Source organism: Pelophylax lessonae, assembly GCF_965119305.1.
Source record: "Pelophylax lessonae genome assembly, chromosome: 1".
Taxonomy (NCBI): Eukaryota; Metazoa; Chordata; class Amphibia; order Anura; family Ranidae; genus Pelophylax; species Pelophylax lessonae.
In genome coordinates, this window is record NC_138768.1 from 622,196,099 (window position 1) to 622,217,260 (window position 21,162).

Here is a 21,162-nt window from a genome sequence, read left to right on the forward strand (position 1 = left end):
CACTACATTGCCTTCCACATGTTGGTATAGGGATGGCAGGGCCTTACTGGCAAAGTAATGCTGACTTGGCACCTGCCACTGTGGAACTGCACATTTTGCAAAGTCACGGAAGAGAGCAGACTCTACCAGGTTAAATGGTAATAGTTGCAGAGCCAGTAGTTTAGCCAAACTACTGTTTAGACGCTGGGCATGTGGGTGGCGGGGAGTATACATTTTTTTTCGTTCCAGCATGTGTGGAATCGAAATTTGGCATCTAGATGTTACAGCTGGTGGTGTGCTGGAGGTAGATGCGACACTGCCTGCTATATCATCATCCCTGTCAGTGGAGGCTGCCAGCAGGTGACGAGTGACTATAGCAGGGCCAGGAACAGACTGATGTGCAGGTGGAGCAGGTGAAGCATGAGGAGGAGCGCGAGGAGGACTAGGAGGCCGACTGACCGATCTTTGGCCCTTTTGTGGGTTCTTTAAATGCTCCTGCCAATGGGCCGAGTGGTGGGTTGTCAAATGCCTGTTTAGGCAGCTTGTACCCAGGTGGTTGACATTTCTGCCACGTTTTATACCCTTCTTACAAATCTTGCAGATCGCAACTGTTTTGTCTGCATGGGATGTCTCAAAAAAGTCCCAGCAAGATGAGGTGTGTATAGTGGCCCGGGAGACAGCAGGTGCGGCCTTAGATGGAGCGGGCCATCTGCTCTCCCCTCTTGCTTGCTCTGCCTCCTCCTCAACCTCAGACCCAACATCTGACTCCATCAAAGACTGAGCATCAGGCCTGGCCTGGGAGACAACAGGTGCGGCCTTAGATGGAGCGGGCCGTCTGCTCTCCCCTCTTGCTTGCTCTGCCTCCTCCTCAACCTCAGACCCAACATCTGACTCCATCAAAGACTGAGCATCAGGCCTGGCCTGGGAGACAACAGGTGCGGCCTTAGATGGAGCGGGCCGTCTGCTCTCCCCTCTTGTTTGCCCTGCCTCCTCCTCAAACTCAGACCCAACATCAGACTCCATAAAGGACTGAGCATCAGGCTGGAGTAGATGGCCGACACTGTGGTCAAACAGCTCAGCTGACTCCTCTGTCATGTCTGAAGTTGGGTCTAAGGGAGGACGTGAGGTGGACATGGACTCATCTGTATTTGTTCTGACAACTGCAGAAGACTGACCACTTTTCTCTGCCTGGGTCACTGTAGTTGCAGATGATGCCGATGATGAGGGTTTGGTCATATAGTCCACCACCTCCTGTACATACTGTGGACGTATAGCTTGGCCACTGCTGGAGAACAATCCAAATGGTGGCCTGGCTGAGGACTGACCACCACGTCCACCCCTGCCTCTAGACACCCTAGAAGCTGTGCCCCTTTCCGCAGCAGGGCCACGTATGCCTTTTCTTGGTCTACCAGGCATATTTGTCACTGATGCGTTGGCAACTGTGTGCGGTGAAAAACGCACACTGCTATGCGACCCACAGTTGTCGCTGGATACAGCACAGCAGATGTGTCACGCACAGTAGCAAAGCCTTTTGCACAGTGGACCTAACGCTTTGAACAACAGGCGTTAGGTTGTCACTGATGCGTTGGCAACTGTGTGCGGTGAAAAACGCACACTGCTATGCGACCCACAGTTGTCGCTGGATACAGCACAGCAGATGCGTGTCACGCACAGTAGCAAAGCCTTTTGCACAGTGGACCTAACGCTTTGAACAACAGGCGTTAGGTTGTCACTGATGCGTTGGCAACTGTGTGCGGTGAAAAACGCACACTGCTATGCGACCCACAGTTGTCGCTGGATACAGCACAGCAGATGCGTGTCACGCACAGTTGCAAAGCCTTTTGCACAGTGGACCTAACGCTTTGAACAACAGGCGTTAGGTTGTCACTGATGCGTTGGCAACTGTGTGCGGTGAAAAACGCACACTGCTATGCGACCCACAGTTGTCGCTGGATACAGCACAGCAGATGCGTGTCACGCACAGTTGCAAAGGCTTTTGTACAGTGCACCTAACGCTTTGAACAACAGGCGTTAAGTTGTCACTGTATTTTGCTGCCTAGCAAGCACGTATACCTGCTGTGATACAGCAGCACTGTGCAACGTGCTCACTAAACAGAACCCTCACACTTTCCCTACAGAAACTCAATTATTAAATATAACTAATGTAGTACAAAGTTCCCTAACTACACTAGATATCCCTTTCCACTAAATAGAAAGCTCCATACAGCAGAAGACTGACACTGTCCCTTAAGTTTTTTTTTTTTTTTTTGTAACTCTAAGAACCAGCACAATCGCTGTATCTAACTACACTGGCTGTAAGCTAAATACAATTCTGCTATATGGAGCTTTAGACCCACTCGATATGTAGGAAATGTAGTGTAGCAAAGCAGGAGTCAGAGAACTGCTTCAACTCTCTTCAACAGGATCTGGATCACTGTGCTAGGGGTTAGGCGGGGCCATCTTATATAGTGTGGGGTGTATTCACTCCTGATTGGCCTCTGGTCCCCGTAGTCACTCCAATCACATTCCTAGGAGACTCCTGCCCCCTCATTGGCTTTTGCAGACGTTTCTGGGCCAATCACGGGCTTTTAAAGCCCAGTTCCTGTCCCAGTGCATTTTGGGCGGTTCTGGTGGCCGAATACCGAACTTTTACCGCAAAAAGTTCGGTATTCGGCCAAATATCGAACATCCAATGTTCGGGTCGACCCGAACCGTTCGATCATCCCTATTAACCACCTCTAGGTGTGCAAACCGCTCACCTTGCTCCTGTAAGTAATATGCTTTGGTATCATTCACAGTGTGATTACTCCCCTTTCTGCAGGGTCCCAAGTGGAATGGATGCTGACCCATTTTACAGATGTGTGAATGGACCCTATATGTATTAGACATGTATTTACTGGCTGCTGTCAGTTCTGGCTGATTTATGAAAAAAATATATAATAATTTTTTGTTGTTAAAAAAAAAAAAAAAAATAATAAATTTAGGGCAACTTTTCCAATTGCAATACTTCTGTTATGACATTGTCCATGTGCTGGGACTATTTGTGCACAGCTAGTACGTCTTTTGTGGCTGCAAATAGGACCTAAAGGTTTTTAAAGTTCACCTCCCATTTAATGGGGCCCGCCGTGAACTTGCGGTTCGTGGACTTTTGAGAGAATTTGCGGCTGACGTTCGCGAACCGCCCCGGCCAATGACCGTCCATCTCTAATAGTCAGTATTATTCATTTAACCTGTTAGTGTTCACAAAGTTATGGCTGATTGGTGTATGCCATCAATAGAATTTTCTCATTTTCCTTATATCTTCTACTATTCCACTTGTTTTCTTTTATACATCTATGCATACATAAATAGATACATCTAGATACACAAATCCCCCTGTATATCAAAGACAAGCATGCCAAAACCTTTTATCCAGGCAAGATAATCCCAAAAAACATTTAATGTCAATTGTCAGTGTTGCCAGTAGATACAGTACATATGAATAGCCAGTTCAACATTTGCATTGCCAATATATTTCTCTGGGCTCATATAGGGGGCTTTTATTGATAAATCTATCTCCACAGGTTTGGAGCCCACTGTAGCAAAACATATCACACTGAACAGCTAATTTATGCACACCAACATAGTCCTATAATAAATGCTTTTACTTACATGCTCAAAGATAGTAGATCCTCAGGTATCCCAAAAAGAGGCACCCAGCTCTCCTAGTATGGAAGGAGTGATCCAAGCTTCCTCTGTTATATATCATTTTCCTGGTGCTGTCAGTGGCTCTCTAAATGCAGTGGCATTATCTTCATTATCAAAACATGTGCTAGTTTCTCTGGCCCAGTCAAGGCCTTTGCTAAGAACTTGGAGTGGTCTTCCTGTCAAACTGAGAGCAGGGAATCTGCTCATCAATCCCACTCCTTAGGATTCCACCAACTAAGCTGGACCAACTTGCAAAGCAATTACACGGAAGCAGGCAACTGCATGCCACTAACCTAATGGCCCCATCTGCCTCCCATCATGTGTGCACCCAATAAGAATGACTATGTCTGGGGCCTGCTGGCAGGTAATCCCACCTCTGCCCTTCTCCTAGAAGGCACAATCCTGACTCTCCACCTCACAGGATGTTTTCATCATACAGTGGGTACGGAAAGTATTCAGACCCCCTTAAATTTTTCACTCTTTGTTATATTGCAGCCATTTGCTAAAATCGTTTAAGTTCATTCTTCTTCCTCATGAATGTACACATAGCACCCCATACTGACAGAAAAACACAGAATTGTTGACATTGTTGCAGATTTATTAAAAAAGAAAAACTGAAATATCACATGGTCCTAAGTATTCAGACCCTTTGCTCAGTATTTAGTAGAAGCCCCCTTTTGATCTAATACAGCCAGGAGTCTTTTTGGGAAAGATGCAACAAGTCTTTCACATCTGGATTTGGGGATCCTCTGCCATTCCTCCTTGCAGATCCTCTTCAGTTCTGTCAGGTTGGATGGTAAACGTTGGTGGACAGCCATTTTTAGGTCTCTCCAGAGATGCTCAATTGGGTTTAAGTCAGGGCTCTGGCTGGGCCATTCAAGAACAGTCACGGAGTTGTTGTGAAGCCACTCCTTCGTTATTTTAGCTGTGTGCTTAGGGTCATTGTCTTGTTGGAAGGTAAACCTTCGGCCCAGTCTGAGGTCCAGAGCACTCTGGAGAAGGTTTTTGTCCAGGATATCCTTGTACTTGGCCGCATTCATCTTTCCCTCGATTGCAACCAGTCGTCCTGTCCCTGCAGCTGAAAAACACCCCCACAGCATGATGCTGCCACCACCATGCTTCACTGTTGGGACTGTATTGGACAGGTGATGAGCAGTGCCTGGTTTTCTCCACACATACCACTTAGAATTAAGGCCAAAAAGTTCTATTTTGGTCTCATCAGACCAGAGAATCTTATTTATCACCATCTTGGAGTCCTTCAGGTGTTTTTTAGCAAACTCCATGCGGGCTTTCATGTGTCTTACACTGAGGAGAGGCTTCCGTCGGGCCACTCTGCCATAAAGGCCTGACTGGTGGAGGGCTGCAGTGATGGTTGACTTTCTACAACTTTCTCCCATCTCCTGACTGCATCTCTGGAGCTCAGCCACAGTGATCTTTGGGTTCTTCTTTACCTCTCTCACCAAGGCTCTTCTCCCCCGATAGCTGAGTTTGGCCGGACGGCCAGCTCTAGGAAGGGTTCTGGTCGTCCCAAACGTCTTCCATTTGAGGATTATGGAGGCCACTGTGCTCTTAGGAACCTTAAGTGCAGCAGAAATCTTTTTGTAACCTTGGCCAGATCTGTGCCTTGCCACAATTCTGTCTCTGAGCTCTTCAGGCAGTTCCTTTGACCTCATGATTCTCATTTGCTCTGACATGCATTGTGATCTGGAAGGTCTTATATAGACAGGTGTGTGGCTTTCCTAATCAAGTCCAATCAGTATAATCAAACACAGCTGGACTCAAATGAAGGTGTAGAACCATCTCAAGGATGATCAGAAGAAATGGATAGCACCTGAGTTAAATATATGATTGTCACAGCAAAGGGTCTGAATACTTAGGACCATGTGATATTTCAGTTTTTCTTTTTTAATAAATCTGCAACAATGTCAACAATTCTGTGTTTTTCTGTCAGTATGGGGTGCTATGTGTACATTCATGAGGAAGAAGAATGAACTTAAATGATTTTAGCAAATGGCTGCAATATAACAAAGAGTGGAAAATTTAAGGGGGTCTGAATACTTTCCGTACCCACTGTATATTACATAAGCAGCTTTTAAAAAAAACTAACTAAATATTTTACAGAATATACATTTTAGTTTCATAAATGCTAAATCTATATTTTTATACATTTTTTAACATAGATTCTATTATTTAATATAATCTATAATATCAACATATTATAATCTATAATGTGTCATTTATTAGTTATAATAAGTATGGTTAATCTTGTATTTCTTATAAACATATTAGTATTTGTTTACAAGTCCATACCCCATTCACAAAATGATAATCATCATTTCTTCATCTTACCAACCTGCACAAGATCAAACGAGGATCCAGGAGCTTACTCCTCACTCATTGCAGAACCATACTATTAAAACTTACTTTTATCCTTGCAATACCCTATATCACTTATAGTGCCACTCAAGGTGCTGGGGTAAATCCAGTGTCTCACAGCGATATACAGGTGCAGGCTGCCTTATGCTTAATCCAAAAAGCAGTGAATTATGAGGACATGAGAGATGCTGCACACCACTAGCTCAGCTCTCTATGATTAAGACCCAATGGGTGGGGTGAAATGCATCAGAGGGTCGGGCTCAGGAGGAGCTCATGGCTAAGAACATTCACATTTCTCTTGACCTCTTGAGCTAATGGTGTGCATGGTTTCTCCTTCCCCCATAATTCACTACTTTTATCTTTTCATATATATCAATTGTCTGCCTTAACTTTTTGCATAGTTTCACTTCTTATGTATTCACTACTTTACCTCAGATAAATGATAAGCTAATTTAGCCCAGCTGGATTTATGGCTTTTAGGGCAAAAATCCATTGTGTTTGAAAATTTTTACAATGAATGCATCCAGGTACCCTTCCATTGGGTTTTCATGTTCTAATGCCAAAAAGCTTATACCTGAAATGTCAAAACTTTCTTTTAAACCAATGTATCTTCTAATTGATGTTGTAGGTTTGCCATTCTTTATAAGGTATATGTGGCCATATATCTCACACCAAAACTGTTGTGGTTTTTCCCACATAGTGTCTGCCACATATACATTGCATTGGGTACATTACCCCTGTGGCATGAAGGACAGTTTATGTGGAGGTATGTTAAGGATGTTCAGGCCATATTCTAATTGAAATTTGGACAGTTCAGCAGGGCCCAGGGATCAGTGTACGTTTGCTCCTGCTTGGCAGAAGTCGATCTTCTGTCAAAGGGAAATGTTGACTGCTGATCAGTGTATTCTGACAGCAGCAGGTGCAACTATTAAAATAGAATGTGACAGTGGAAGGCGTTTCATCATCCAACTAATTTGTGTGCATGGGGGAATCTGCTGGCTAAAGGAAAAACATGAACAGGGTATACCCAGCTTTAGTGTATGGCTATTAGATAATTGGATATGGCTCTCCTCATTCACCCACTGACATCGGGCACATACCCTAAATCCAAAGGTACTGATCCCCCTTAAAGCGGAAGTAGCATCACTTTTTTACCTTTTACCTACAGGTAAGCCTACCTGTAGGCAAAATTAATATTTCCTAAACCTGTAAGGTTTAGGAGATATTCACCCTGCAGGCAGCAGGGTGAAACCAGTGGCGCATGCACTCTGAAGGTCCGGCGGAAAGTGACTTCCGCGAGCATGCGCGGGAGTAACGTCGTCGTGACTCCGGCCACTCACAGTGTCGGAGCCAGAAGAGCTGCCAAGGGAACATTACAGCTCCCTCAGCGGTGTCTATGCATACTAGCTCATTATGCCTTTGTCCTGCAGGGTTTTTTTTTGCTGAGAATACAACCGCTTTAATCTGTCACTATAAGTGTTAATCAATTTTGTCTCTTAAGGGCTTTGGACACCTAAAACCCATGTATGTATTTGTGCACAGCCTTATCAATTGTCAGAAAGAACAGGTATTTATTTAAAATCGGACATAGTAATGTTGACTAGACTGTTTAGTTATAATTTTCGTGGTCTGTGATTTCTTTAGTGTTTTAGCTTTAAAGCATAGATTCTCCTGTGTATGTGTTTTTGCTTTTAATAAGCTTCTTTTAATAATTTCCCACTATACCCCCTTTTCATTGGCCTGTTTTGCAGAAATGTGGCCTTAAAGTGAAACTAAAGGCAAAATTAAAAATTACATATATGATGAAGTCTTTCACTAGCATTAACAAAGTGGTTTTTGTTTTTCTTACCTCCCCTTTAATTTAGTTTATTTACCTGTTGATCCTGCTGGTATAATTCAATTTTTCAGACCAAGCTGTTCAGTAAAAGTGGAAGTTAGAGTGTTGAGCCAAAATGCTTACCACTGACAGTGGTGCTTAAAATGATCATTTTTTATTAATTTAATTAAAACCTTTATTCCAAAAGGAAAAATGGTTTCTGTAACTAAAAAGTGTTAGCTGAGTTAGGCTTTCATTTGTTGATTTAACTTATGTGAAATCGATTTAAATCTATAACATTTTAGTACAGTACTTCTAACACTACCCTCTCCGGACAGTGCTGCTGTCTAAGGTTGACTTTGTTGCTCCTCCAGGAAGTGCAATACTGTCTAGATCATCAGATGAAAATAAAGGAAAAATTAACCTTGTATTAAAATACTGTTTTTGGGTTTATTGTTTCATCTTCAAAATTGTGATGATCTGAGCAGTTTCTTTTTAATCCCAAATACTAACTAAATAGAATACATTTGATTATTGGTGCAGGGTGGGCACTCGTGATGTGAAGGATGGTGTTATTTACTATTGCCTTGTGATATAACAATGTAGATATCACCCCATCCTGGCCCAAACATATCTTAACATCGAGAAAATCATTGCAAAATGCAGAATAAATTCATTAGTCCCCAATATTTGCAGAAATCTCACTTAGTATTTATATCAGTACTTTTAGGAGATGCTTCTGTTTGATTAGATCGGAGTGACCCCGAATATTAGTTGCAGCAGTGGTTTGCTCTCATTGTAGTGCCGTGGTCTCGGCCAGCAATTACATGGTGTATATGAAAGGTCGGCCCGTAAGGTAGTTCCACCCCTACTGAAGAAGTCGAACATGTACAAGCCCGCACAGCTGATGTGCCTATGCCGTGAGTTTATTTTATTGTCTTGCCCTATGAATAAAACTTTTTAAGCAGAGAGCACTAGATCTCCCCTCCCTTTTTTTAAGCTTATATGGATATGATGATAGCCTAAATTTAAAGGAGACCAAACTGGCAGTTAAATGACCCGAAAGAACGGCTCTGGAAATTGTGGAGTGGCCCCTATTTATATCCCTTCAGAGGAATAGTGCTTATGACCTTGTGTTGAAGCACAGGTCTAACCTTGAGGTGAGAGGCCACCTTTGCGTGGTGGAGGGATCACAAGCTCCTGAGCACCTTATCATTCTATATTTTGTACCATTGGGATGTGAAGAAGTTATTATGAACTTTTGATTTCTTATATGGACATTTTTGTCAATGTGCTATTACTAGTGATGTGTACTTAAAGCACAACTGATTGCACTTATTCAGCATTTATTGCAGTTTCTGGGATTTATTTATATCTAATTAATTATTATATAAGGGTATATAGCAGTTTTTAGCACTTTATACATTATAAGCACCTTATTTTTGCTTATATTCTGCATGCACTTTATTTGTATATTTGCACGAGATTTATTAATTTGGTATTAGTAGCGCTGTACCTTTTATTATATATTGTTTATTGATGTATGCGTAGTGATCAGCATATTTAGTTATAGCTGCTGCTTACACACAGGTGAGACTTTACGTTTGAAGGAATACAATTTTTGCGTGGATTTATCTACTACCTTTTTGAAATACACCATACACCAAAGTCTTATCAAACTATCTTGGAATACATGGATTAGTAGGATATATGCCATGCAATCGGTAAGTATTCGTTAGCAAGTGTGAAGAACAAAACCAAGTTTAGTCTCTGACTCTCCATCATTTTGATGTCAGGGACAATAGGGAGAAGACACAGCACAAGAAAAGCTAGGTTAAGTTGTGAAGAGGGGCATTTTGGGAACTGTGGTGAAGAAAGATGATAATTTTAAAGATAAAAAAGAGATTCTGGTGTCTATGAAAGTCTATGAACAACATAACAACTATGGTTTTAGAATGATTGGCAAATGTATCAAGCTGCATGCTTACTTGTTTTCAGAGAGACAAACGTACTTAAGTATGAAACAGAAGGATAACTAATGGATAACAACATGTTAGAACACTTGCTATTAAATGGAAATTTGAAAGGCTTTAGAAAGGAAAGCTAAACCAAGGGCTCTTCACACTATAACGAGTGTGCATCGTGATGCATGTTAATGTGCTGTAGATGTGTATTGCTGTGCTTTGCCATTCAAAGTTAGTTGCACCCGAATGTACATCTACCATAAATTATTATTTGCATTGCATTGCTTTTTAAAAAAAGCACGCAGTAACTACTTTTTTCTTGTATTTAGGTGTTTATTTAAAACGAATACCTATGCAAAATGAATGAGCTGCTGAGTGTAAAGTGCTTTAGTGCATGTAAATTTGTGCCTTGTTATGGTGTGAATGAGCCTTTATAAATCTATGCTGTTGCAGCCAACCTGTCCTAAACAGAGGCTACTAGGCAAATTTAGTTCTGCTTGACTATAGACAACCTAACTGATTTATAGTATACATGTTCATTTTTTTCCCCCCAAAATTCAATGAAGCTGTGGTTTCTACCTTTTGCCAGTAGGTGTTGTTGGTACCTCTGGCATTAGTATGAGAAACTACAGTAAAATTTACAAATTCAATTTCACGCATCTCCCAGCCAACCAGGAAGAGCATTATGGCCACTGGTGCATGCTGAAGGAGAGTATAAATATTAGGGAATGGCCAAGTGATCTCTCTCTCTTTGCCCCAGACTCTAGCCTAGGGGGGGTTTGTAAGGAGCAGCTGAGTGATCAGACCTGCAGCCTGAGGCCTGTATATTTTCAGCAGATGTCTGCCTTTCTAGTAATTTCTGGTGTTTGAGGCTCTGTGGTCCAGGAGCCTGGCTGGGGACTGGAGAGTAAGGGATTATGTCTGAGATGAAGTACCAGAGGTCCCTCTGCCATATGAGGTCCTGGGTGAGGAACTTATGGAGAGCTTGGGAAAGCATCAAGATGGGATCATCGAGACTACCACTGTTGTGACTAGAAAGATTTGTTGCTAATAGAGACATCTGCTACTAGGAAGGTACAGCTTAAAGGCTCATTTCTGTACTAATGTCTCTTCTTTTTGTGCCTTTTCAGTCAGCAAGTCAGTAACAAGTGTTCTGAACTCCATACCACTCTTTCCCAGGAGTTTTGACTGAGAGTTAATTAATTTATTTTCTTTGTACCTTAAAGTCACTGATGCCCATCTGTCCACATCCCTCTATTGTACCTTAAAGTCACTGGTGCCCATCTACACACTGAGGTGAAATGTCAGCCTACCCTGTCTCTGGCGGTTACAACCATGCCTTCAGGGGTCAGGGGGTTCTATATTCTGCACCCACCTAGAACAAACTTTCACAAAGCAGATGACTACATCATTGCTTTCACAGTCAAAGATGAGGACCCTTGTGAAGCTGCTTTCTCTGAGAGGGGAGTCTAAGAGGTAGCTGGTGTTCTACTAAGAACCTCTCACAAGGGTTTGGGCTTAGCTGCTTGCTGCCCCCAGGTCACTTAACAAATACTCCTAATAATAAAGGAGGGACACAGACAATGCCAGGAAATGAGGAGCTGGAGTGTGAGAGAGGCACAAGGTACATAGCTTCTGGAAGTAGGAGTGAGGCTTAATGTTGCAAGTGCACAAATAGCTTAGTGGAGGTTCAGACTGTGAATGCAACAGAGCCTATTCATGCACAGCTGGTGCAGTGGAGACTGTGGATGCAACTAAGGTGTAGTGAATGCTGAGAGAGCAGCTGCAGATGCCTTGTAGGTGCAGCAAAGGCTGTGTAAGCAGCTGAAGTGTTGTATAAGCTGTGAGTGCAGCAGTTCAGCAAAGACTTAAATGCATCTGAAGTGCAGCAAGGACTGTGGGAGAAGCAGCGGCTATGGGTGCTGCAGAAGCTGTAGTTGCTGCAAAAACAATAAATACAGCTGCGATGAAGCAGAGATACAGCAGAGCCTGTGGATACAGCAGAGCTGCAGTAAAAGCTGAGACTGTGGGTGTTGTGGAGGCTAGAAACAACTGAGGTGCAAAGGAGGCAACTGACATCATCAGGTGCACACCTGCAGTAGCTCAGAATGCTGAGAAGAGCATTAACTTAGACTCAATGCTTCAGCAGAGATTAAATGCTCTGCTCTAGTTTAAATAATGGCTCCAGAGTGCCACTGCGTCACATGGCATGCCATGTGATGTGGTTGCAACATTCCAGGTACAGCCCATAAATTCTCGTGACCACATGGATGGAAAAAAGAACCAATGCTTGATCCCGGGAGGTAAATAAAGGTGACATCTCCCCCCCCCCCCAAAACTTATAGGGTCTCCCTACATATTGAAAGTCTGGTTTCAAAGGGAAGAGGTGATTGAATTCCTGTACAAGGTGAGGAACAAAAAACATCTGATGTGCAACAGTGTTCTTTTAGACTGAAGCCTTTCCAACCCAACGGTTATTATAGCTTGCCTCTGGAGATCTTGGAATGTAAGGTAAGACCTCATTATCCTGGGATGAGAAAACACCTGTTGCAGAGCAAAAGAATCTGTCAAGAACCACTGGCCTCTAAAGAGAGGCATGAAAAGAATCGGGTATGTGGAAGTGTGGCGGGAGATGTAATTCGAAAGACACTGGATGGATCATGGTTGAGATTTTTAATTGGCTGATTGTGAAAACTCAAGACCAACTTAGGTCAAAGGTTTTTTTGGTGAGTTATACTATACACTATTTCAAGGCTGAAATCTAGGGGCTTTGATGCAGTTGAATTTAGCAAATCTTTTGTGCTTGGAGGTGGAATCAAGAAGGTGCTTTTGTATTAGGACCAAGTTGTGTTGAAAGGGGTCTGCATGGTGGCTACAGCAGTCATACAGTCATATCAATAGCTGGTGGGATAGGAGCTGGTACCTGGGTGCTTGCCATAGACTACAATAAATGGTGAATTCCTGTTAGCTAGAAATATGAAGTCACTATGGGTGAACTTGGTGAAAGGCAGAAGAGATCAGAGATACTATTCTAGGGCTCGTTTGTCCTCTTCATTTGGCCTTTATTTTAGTGTGATAATTGGATGATAACTGCAGAGAGATTTCCATTTATTTTCAAAGTTCTTTCCAAAGCAAGGAACTGGGAACTGGACTCCCCTGTCCGAGTTGTTATGAGGTGGCATGGTGGTCAGTCTACAAATTTCCTGGATAAAGACTGGTGCAAGGGCTTCAGCAGAAGGAAGAGCAGAGAGGGGTATGATGTGTGCCATTTTAGAGAAACTCTACCACAGCCCAAATGACCATGCAGCTGTCAAAACGTAAGAGATCCATGATAAAACCTATGGTCATATGTTCCCAGAGTTCCTTGACAATTGAAAGAAGCATTAATGTGCCAGCAGATACACAAGAGGGGAGTTTGTTCTGGGTGCAGATGCTACAAGCGGTGACAAATCCTTTAGTATCCCTCTTCACAACTGGTGACCTGCCAATTTGGAGCTTTGGGCTCAATCATGTTCATGAGATTTAGTGTCACTAGGGTTTTGCCTGTTGGAATGGGAGTTTTAGTGACAGAGGTCAGTTCCTGAAATCCAGAGGGATTCTGGTATTCTGGCATTTTTTCAATTAGTCCAGTTAACCATACATTAGAATAGATAGTGAGATGGAGCACAACCATTGTGTAGCATTGCAAAGAACAAAGCATGAAATATGGCTGCTCCCCATTTAGATATAAATACAAACCATACATAAGGACAATGTTCTTAACAATTATATATTTTCTTTGTTCAAATATTTTATTAAAGAGTATAAGTGGTACAAACAGACAATGGTCCAAAACAAGGACTCAAAACAAGAGAATAACACAATGGTAGCATTACATGGTTGCAGTAAAAAGATGGACAAAAATAAGTGTGAGACGAACATAGAAGAATCCTAATTGCAGTCAAATAAAGTCATACAAAATAAAGGTGTATGGTCCCTATTTAAACATTTACAGCAGATGAAAAGAAAAGAGAAGGCGCCTGGCCCTTTAAATAAAAGATTGTTGAACCTGCTGCCCTTTTAATTGTAATAAAACAATAAATAGGTATATATCATAGGTAAAAAGGCGCTGGTAATCTTAATATATCACGTGTTATAAAAATTAATAGGTGATCTAAAGTGTAATATATGTGATTAAAAATTGCTACAAATATATATATGATCTACTATTGGTGCAATTAGCAAAGAAAAGTGCATACCAGTGCAATTTCAATTCAGAAGTGTTTGTGCTTCTCAAAGTAAATTAATCCACAAAGGTGTGGATCAGTGAACCAATAAATAGATATATAAAGAATTCCATACAAAAATCACATAAGAATATATAAAAATATAAATATATAAATGTGCTCCAAGTAGTGTTTAAAAGTCCAGGCAATAGCATGCAATCAAAATTGTGCTTGGTGGATTCTTATTAATCCCTTCACAGTGCTCCAGGTGCTGGGATGTGACAACCGTCAATTAAGAAGTGCTTGTGCTTCTCAAAGTAAATTAATCCACAAAGGTGTGGATCAGTGAACCAATAAATAAATATATAAAGAATTCCATACAAAAATCACATAAGGATATATAAAAAAATCACATAAGAATATATAAAAAAGTATAAATATATAAATGTGCTCCAAGTAGTGTTTAAAAGTCCAAGCAATAGCATGCAATCAAAACTGTGCTTGGTGAATTCTTATTAATCCATTCACAGTGCTCCAGGTGCTGGGATGTGACAACCGTGGCCTCTTACCAGCTAGCAGCAGGTCACAAGGACCCCCAACGCCTGTGATCCCTTTATTGGGTGGATCAAACCTCTCCTCGATTGCTTGGATCTCTGGCTCCTATATTACTCGAGTTGGACCATGTAGTCCCCCCATACACATAAAGATATAGAAGAACAAATAGCCTCCAATAGTGAAATACTGTTTTATTCTCCAAAAAACATACACTATAAGGTGACAATTAGCCTCTTACTATTTGTTGTGCCCTCCTGGCACTGGGCAATTCGGCAGTACAAAATTGTTTTTTTGGGTCTTAGGAAGATATTCTCCGGGGATCTGCAGCACCCTGTATCTCCTTTCCCCCTTCTTTGTATTGCAGGGGTGGATGTGTATCCCAGCCTCTGTTCCGAATGCCTCCGTGTGTTACTTCCGGGTTAGCATTGACCACAATGCATTTTGCTTAACGAGCGTCCTCGGGCAGTTTGCCTGAGGACGCTCGTTAAGCGAAATGCATTGTGGTCAATGCTAACCCGGAAGTAACACACGGAGGCATTCGGAACAGAGGCTGGGATACACATCCACCCCTGCAATACAAAGAAGGGGGAAAGGAGATACAGGGTGCTGCAGATCCCCGGAGAATATCTTCCTAAGACCCAAAAAAACGATTTTGTACTGCCGAATTGCCCAGTGCCAGGAGGGCACAACAAATAGTAAGAGGCTAATTGTCACCTTATAGTGTATGTTTTTTGGAGAATAAAACAGTATTTCACTATTGGAGGCTATTTGTTCTTCTATATCTTTATGTGTATGGGGGGACTACATGGTCCAACTCGAGTAATATAGGAGCCAGAGATCCAAGCAATCGAGGAGAGGTTTGATCCACCCAATAAAGGGATCACAGGCGTTGGGGGTCCTTGTGACCTGCTGCTAGCTGGTAAGAGGCCACGGTTGTCACATCCCAGCACCTGGAGCACTGTGAATGGATTAATAAGAATTCACCAAGCACAGTTTTGATTGCATGCTATTGCTTGGACTTTTAAACACTACTTGGAGCACATTTATATATTTATACTTTTTTATATATTCTTATGTGATTTTTTTATATATCCTTATGTGATTTTTGTATGGAATTCTTTATATATTTATTTATTGGTTCACTGATCCACACCTTTGTGGATTAATTTACTTTGAGAAGCACAAGCACTTCTTAATTGACGGTTGTCACATCCCAGCACCTGGAGCACTGTGAAGGGATTAATAAGAATCCACCAAGCACAATTTTGATTGCATGCTATTGCCTGGACTTTTAAACACTACTTGGAGCACATTTATATATTTATATTTTTATATATTCTTATGTGATTTTTGTATGGAATTCTTTATATATCTATTTATTGGTTCACTGATCCACACCTTTGTGGATTAATTTACTTTGAGAAGCACAAACACTTCTGAATTGAAATTGCACTGGTATGCACTTTTCTTTGCTAATTGCACCAATAGTAGATCATATATATATTTGTAGCAATTTTTAATCACATATATTACACTTTAGATCACCTATTAATTTTTATAACACGTGATATATTAAGATTACCAGCGCCTTTTTACCTATGATATATATTTACAGCAGATGATTCAAAATTTGGTAGGGTAAATTGGGTTTTACCCATAGCATGGCTGTAGTAGAGTTTGTATTCCCATAGCTTGGTGTTTGGCACTTCGCTAACATAGGGGAGAAAGGGGTAAAGTTACCCCATCGGGTTTCACTTAATACAGCTTTATACTGTAAGTAAAAACAGAGAAGAAAAATGAAGGAGGAGAGAGGGGATATTCTGCAATAATTTGTTCAGGATATGCCTTAGACAAACAGTATTGGCTGCTATTGCCTGAAGGCTTCCAAAGGAGTAGACAGTTAGGAGTGAAAAGCAAGGAAAAATAAAGGTAAGAGGAAAAGCCAAGAGAAGAGGGGGGACCGCGGGTACCTCTAGAGGAAAGCTGAGATGTAATCTCAAGGAAAAGTTAAGAAGTTGCTGACCATGGGAGCAATAGGGATTTGTCAAAGTTAGGTGGGAGGTAGTGTGTCACTCATGGTGCCCAGAGGGCTTTGTATTTAGCTACCCTATCCATAATAACTGCTTCTATATTAGCATGTACATGGCTTGCATAACTTTATTTTTTAACTGCAACAATACATATTGTGGGGGCACTTCCAGGTCTTAGTGATAATTTGTTTAGTTAACAATGATATATTTTAATGGGTGTGTACCCGCGCTATGGGGATGTATTATTAAATGTATGTAAATATGTAGTATAGGGACTGCTGCTGAAACAAAGATACAATTACCCCTTTTAAATTGTCAGTATGAAAATTCCAGCACTTTCCTTACATATATAGTACAATACTTGAAATAAATAGGATATATACATACATTTTTTAATGTGAAGTTTAAAAAGTATAACATTTACACTCACAAACAATCGGTAGTTCAGAGCATGTAATGCAGGTTCGGAAATGACACCTCCACCAGAATTTCCTGCTAACATGTTTCGCCCTTCCACATAGTGTCTTCAGATCACGGTAATATGTCTGACTCCCCTCACTACCACCGGGTCCAGAACGTATTGGCGCAAATGTCCCTTGGCCACTACCCAGCCTGAGCCCATTTACCAGTGCTCTTCGTCCCCCTCTTCCTCTTTATCCAACTCCTCCAGTGGCCAAGGAACATTTACCATAATACTGAAGAAAGAATTCCGCGCTAATGGATCTAATTGTGTGGTTGGCTGCAGCCTACCCCAAAAATATAGTAAAACTATATCTGAAAATGAAGAGGATATTAGGGTAATTGGCGCTGCCAGATAATAAAGTAAAATATAAAAGCGTGTCTCATAGATCTAGGTGCATTAAAGTGTTCTGAAAAAGTTATTGCTGTAAGTAATGGTCCCTATAATATAGCCAATGGTCTTGATGATAAGCCACAATAAATATTTAAAGATATCAATAAATTAATAATAAAATTAACCATTCATCAATTAATATCACAAATAAATACTTGATAACAATGCACTAATAAGGCAACCCAATAAATAAAAGCAGTTAAGTGTCTAAAAATTCAAAGTGTAGTGACTCTGAAAACAATTGGTGTAAACACTAAGGGCAGTGTTGATCAAAGTGAAGTAGAGATATCTAAGTGACTGAAAAGTGCCAAGTGCTATAATTAAGTCAAAATCTAATGAAGTGCAAAAAATGGGTATCCAAGTAAAATTAAATAAATATAGAAACAAGCCAAGTAGTATAAAAATGCATATGATGTGCCAGGTGAATAATAGAAAACAAATAGATAGGTGAATTTCTGGTGGTTAAATAAATATGAATATAAAAAATATAATAATAAATTAGTCCATATTAAAAGTGACAAAAAGTCCAAAGCAAAATATATGCTCAATATAATAGTCCAACAACGTGCAGTATGGTGATAGGACGTGCCAAAGAAAATCGCATGGATAGAGGGGGTGTCTCCTGGTGTGAATCAGGATGTGGGTGCTGGGTGAGGGAATTCCGTGCTCCCCTTCCTAAATAGCCCGCACTCACCAGAGAGCGGCACCCCTACAGGGGTAACCAGCGTTGAGTAATTGGGGTAAAAACCCAGATGAACCTCGGTGAGCCTCTCCTCTCCTGGTGGGACCAGTGGTACTTCCTCCCTCAAATGGTAGGTAATGGGGATGAGCGATGTGTAAAATAGGGGTAATAAGCAGCGCTCCAGCAAAGATGATGTCCGGGATTATATGGGTAAAGAAACACTCATATAGTGAAGTACCGTAATGTATGTTCTTTTATTAAACAGATAAAATCAAGTACTCACATTTAAAAACCAGATAAAGCGTCTGTAGGAAAGTAGGGACCGCGAACCCCTCGTATAGCGGTATATCCGGACGCCGTGCGCCTCAACGGCCGGATGTGCGTCTCAAGGTGCGGAACTGACGTGCCTACGCTCTACGCGTTTCGTCATCAAACTGACGTCATCAGAAGCAGCCCATCAGGCTGCTCCTGATGACGCCAGTTTGATGACGAAACGCGTAGAGCGTAGGCACGTCAGTTCCGCACCTTGAGACGCACATCCGGCCGTTGAGGCGCACGGCGTCCGGATATACCGCTATACGAGGGGTTCGCGGTCCCTACTTTCCTACAGACGCTTTATCTGGTTTTTAAATGTGAGTACTTGATTTTATCTGTTTAATAAAAGAACATACATTACGGTACTTCACTATATGAGTGTTTCTTTACCCATATAATCCCGGACATCATCTTTGCTGGAGCGCTGCTTATTACCCCTATTTTACACATCGCTCATCCCCATTACCTACCATTTGAGGGAGGAAGTACCACTGGTCCCACCAGGAGAGGAGAGGCTCACCGAGGTTCATCGGGGTTTTTACCCCAATTACTCAACGCTGGTTACCCCTGTAGGGGTGCCGCTCTCTGGTGAGTGCGGGCTATTTAGGAAGGGGAGCACGGAATTCCCTCACCCAGCACCCACATCCTGATTCACACCAGGAGACACCCCCTCTATCCATGCGATTTTCTTTGGCACGTCCTATCACCATACTGCACGTTGTTGGACTATTATATTGAGCATATATTTTGCTTTGGACTTTTTGTCACTTTTAATATGGACTAATTTATTATTATATTTTTTATATTCATATTTATTTAACCACCAGAAATTCACCTATCTATTTGTTTTCTATTATTCACCTGGCACATCATATGCATTTTTATACTACTTGGCTTGTTTCTATATTTATTTAATTTTACTTGGATACCCATTTTTTGCACTTCATTAGATTTTGACTTAATTATAGCACTTGGCACTTTTCAGTCACTTAGATATCTCTACTTCACTTTGATCAACACTGCCCTTAGTGTTTACACCAATTGTTTTCAGAGTCACTACACTTTGAATTTTTAGACACTTAACTGCTTTTATTTATTGGGTTGCCTTATTAGTGCATTGTTATCAAGTATTTATTTGTGATATTAATTGATGAATGGTTAATTTTATTATTAATTTATTGATATCTTTAAATATTTATTGTGGCTTATCATCAAGACCATTGGCTATATTATAGGGACCATTACTTACAGCAATAACTTTTTCAGAACACTTTAATGCACCTAGATCTATGAGACACGCTTTTATATTTTACTTTATTATCTGGCAGCGCCAATTACCCTAATATCCTCTTCATTTACCATAATACGCTCCGGACCCAGTGGTAGTGAGGGGAGCTGGACATATTACCATCTTCTGAAGATGCCCTGTGGGAGTAGTGAAACGCGTTAAGCGGTGACTACCAGTGACATCACGTCCAATCTTTGGAACGCATGCCACAACGGCGTTTCCGAACCAGCATTACATGCTCTGAATTACCGGTTGTTTGTGAGTATACATGTTATACTTTTTTAACCTCAAATAAAAAAAATTAATTATGGAGATGCTCTTGGAATCCTCTTTATCTAAATGAGAGTACACTGTCAAACCCTTTCATTCATTGAGTGGAACAGAGAGGACAGAGAAACATCAGCATTAAATGTAAATATCTCAACCCTGCGACATTGCGGCAGACAGATCGGACCTCTAACTGACTTTTTTTACACTTTTTGGGGACTAAATATTATGCACTGTTACTGTATAAATTACACTGGCAGGGAAGGGGTTAATACTGGGGGTGGTCAAAGGGGTTAAATGTATGCCTAAAGTGCTTACTCGCTGTGTGGGGGGTTCTGTGACAGGCACAGAGAGATTGCAGTTTCAGCTTAGCTGAAACTCCTGATCTCTCCCTGCCTGTCAGACAGAAGATCCGCCTGCTTTGTTTACTGGTTTCTTTGACCATCGCGGGAGGGCAGCGGCAATCACCACCGCTCCTCCCGCGGCCCGCCAAACCACATGCACTCAGTCATGTTGTACTACGTGGCTGGACGCAGCCGAGCCGCCCTGCCGCAGTGATATTACGGCGGGCGGTCGGAAAGTGGTTAAGTGGGGATATTTGAATGAGCTGCAGGCATCATTTAGATATCATTTTTTTCAGCTGGTGATTCCCTTCACCATAAGAACAATCATAGTGACTGTTCAGCTGCTTGATCGTTCTTACAGGCGTTCTTACAGGCGTTCTTGCGGGGGGGTCGGGGGATGTCCCCTCGTGCCTCCCTGTGGTGCTTCTACCGGCTCGCCCATACAACAGGCGAGCCGGACAAGGAATCAGCCACAAGCAGAAATACACATGGTCCCTGGTAGTCTCTATGCCCCTCGGAGGCCCGGGCCTGATGTGATGACATCACGTCAGGCCCGGCAGTTGTCAATACTGCCCAGATCTCGGCTGCATAGCCGAGATCCTTTTTTTATTTCAGGCTTTCTAGCCTGTAGGAGGCCTCCATAAAGAGGACCTGTCAAGTACTATTCCTATTACAAGGGATGTTTACAAAATTTAAAAGCATTGCCTATGGAGATTTTTAAGTACCGAAGTTTGGCGTCATTCCACAAGTATGCAAAATTTTAAAGTGTGACATGTTAGGTATCTATTTACTCAGCATTAC

General features: G+C 41.7%; 1 protein-coding gene across 1 annotated transcript in view; it reads left to right on the plus strand.

Moving 5' to 3' along the window:
* Nucleotides 1–21,162, plus strand: part of LOC309543913 (bifunctional heparan sulfate N-deacetylase/N-sulfotransferase 3-like) — a 392,778-nt gene that overhangs the window by 163,327 nt on the left and 208,289 nt on the right. The window lies entirely within an intron of this gene.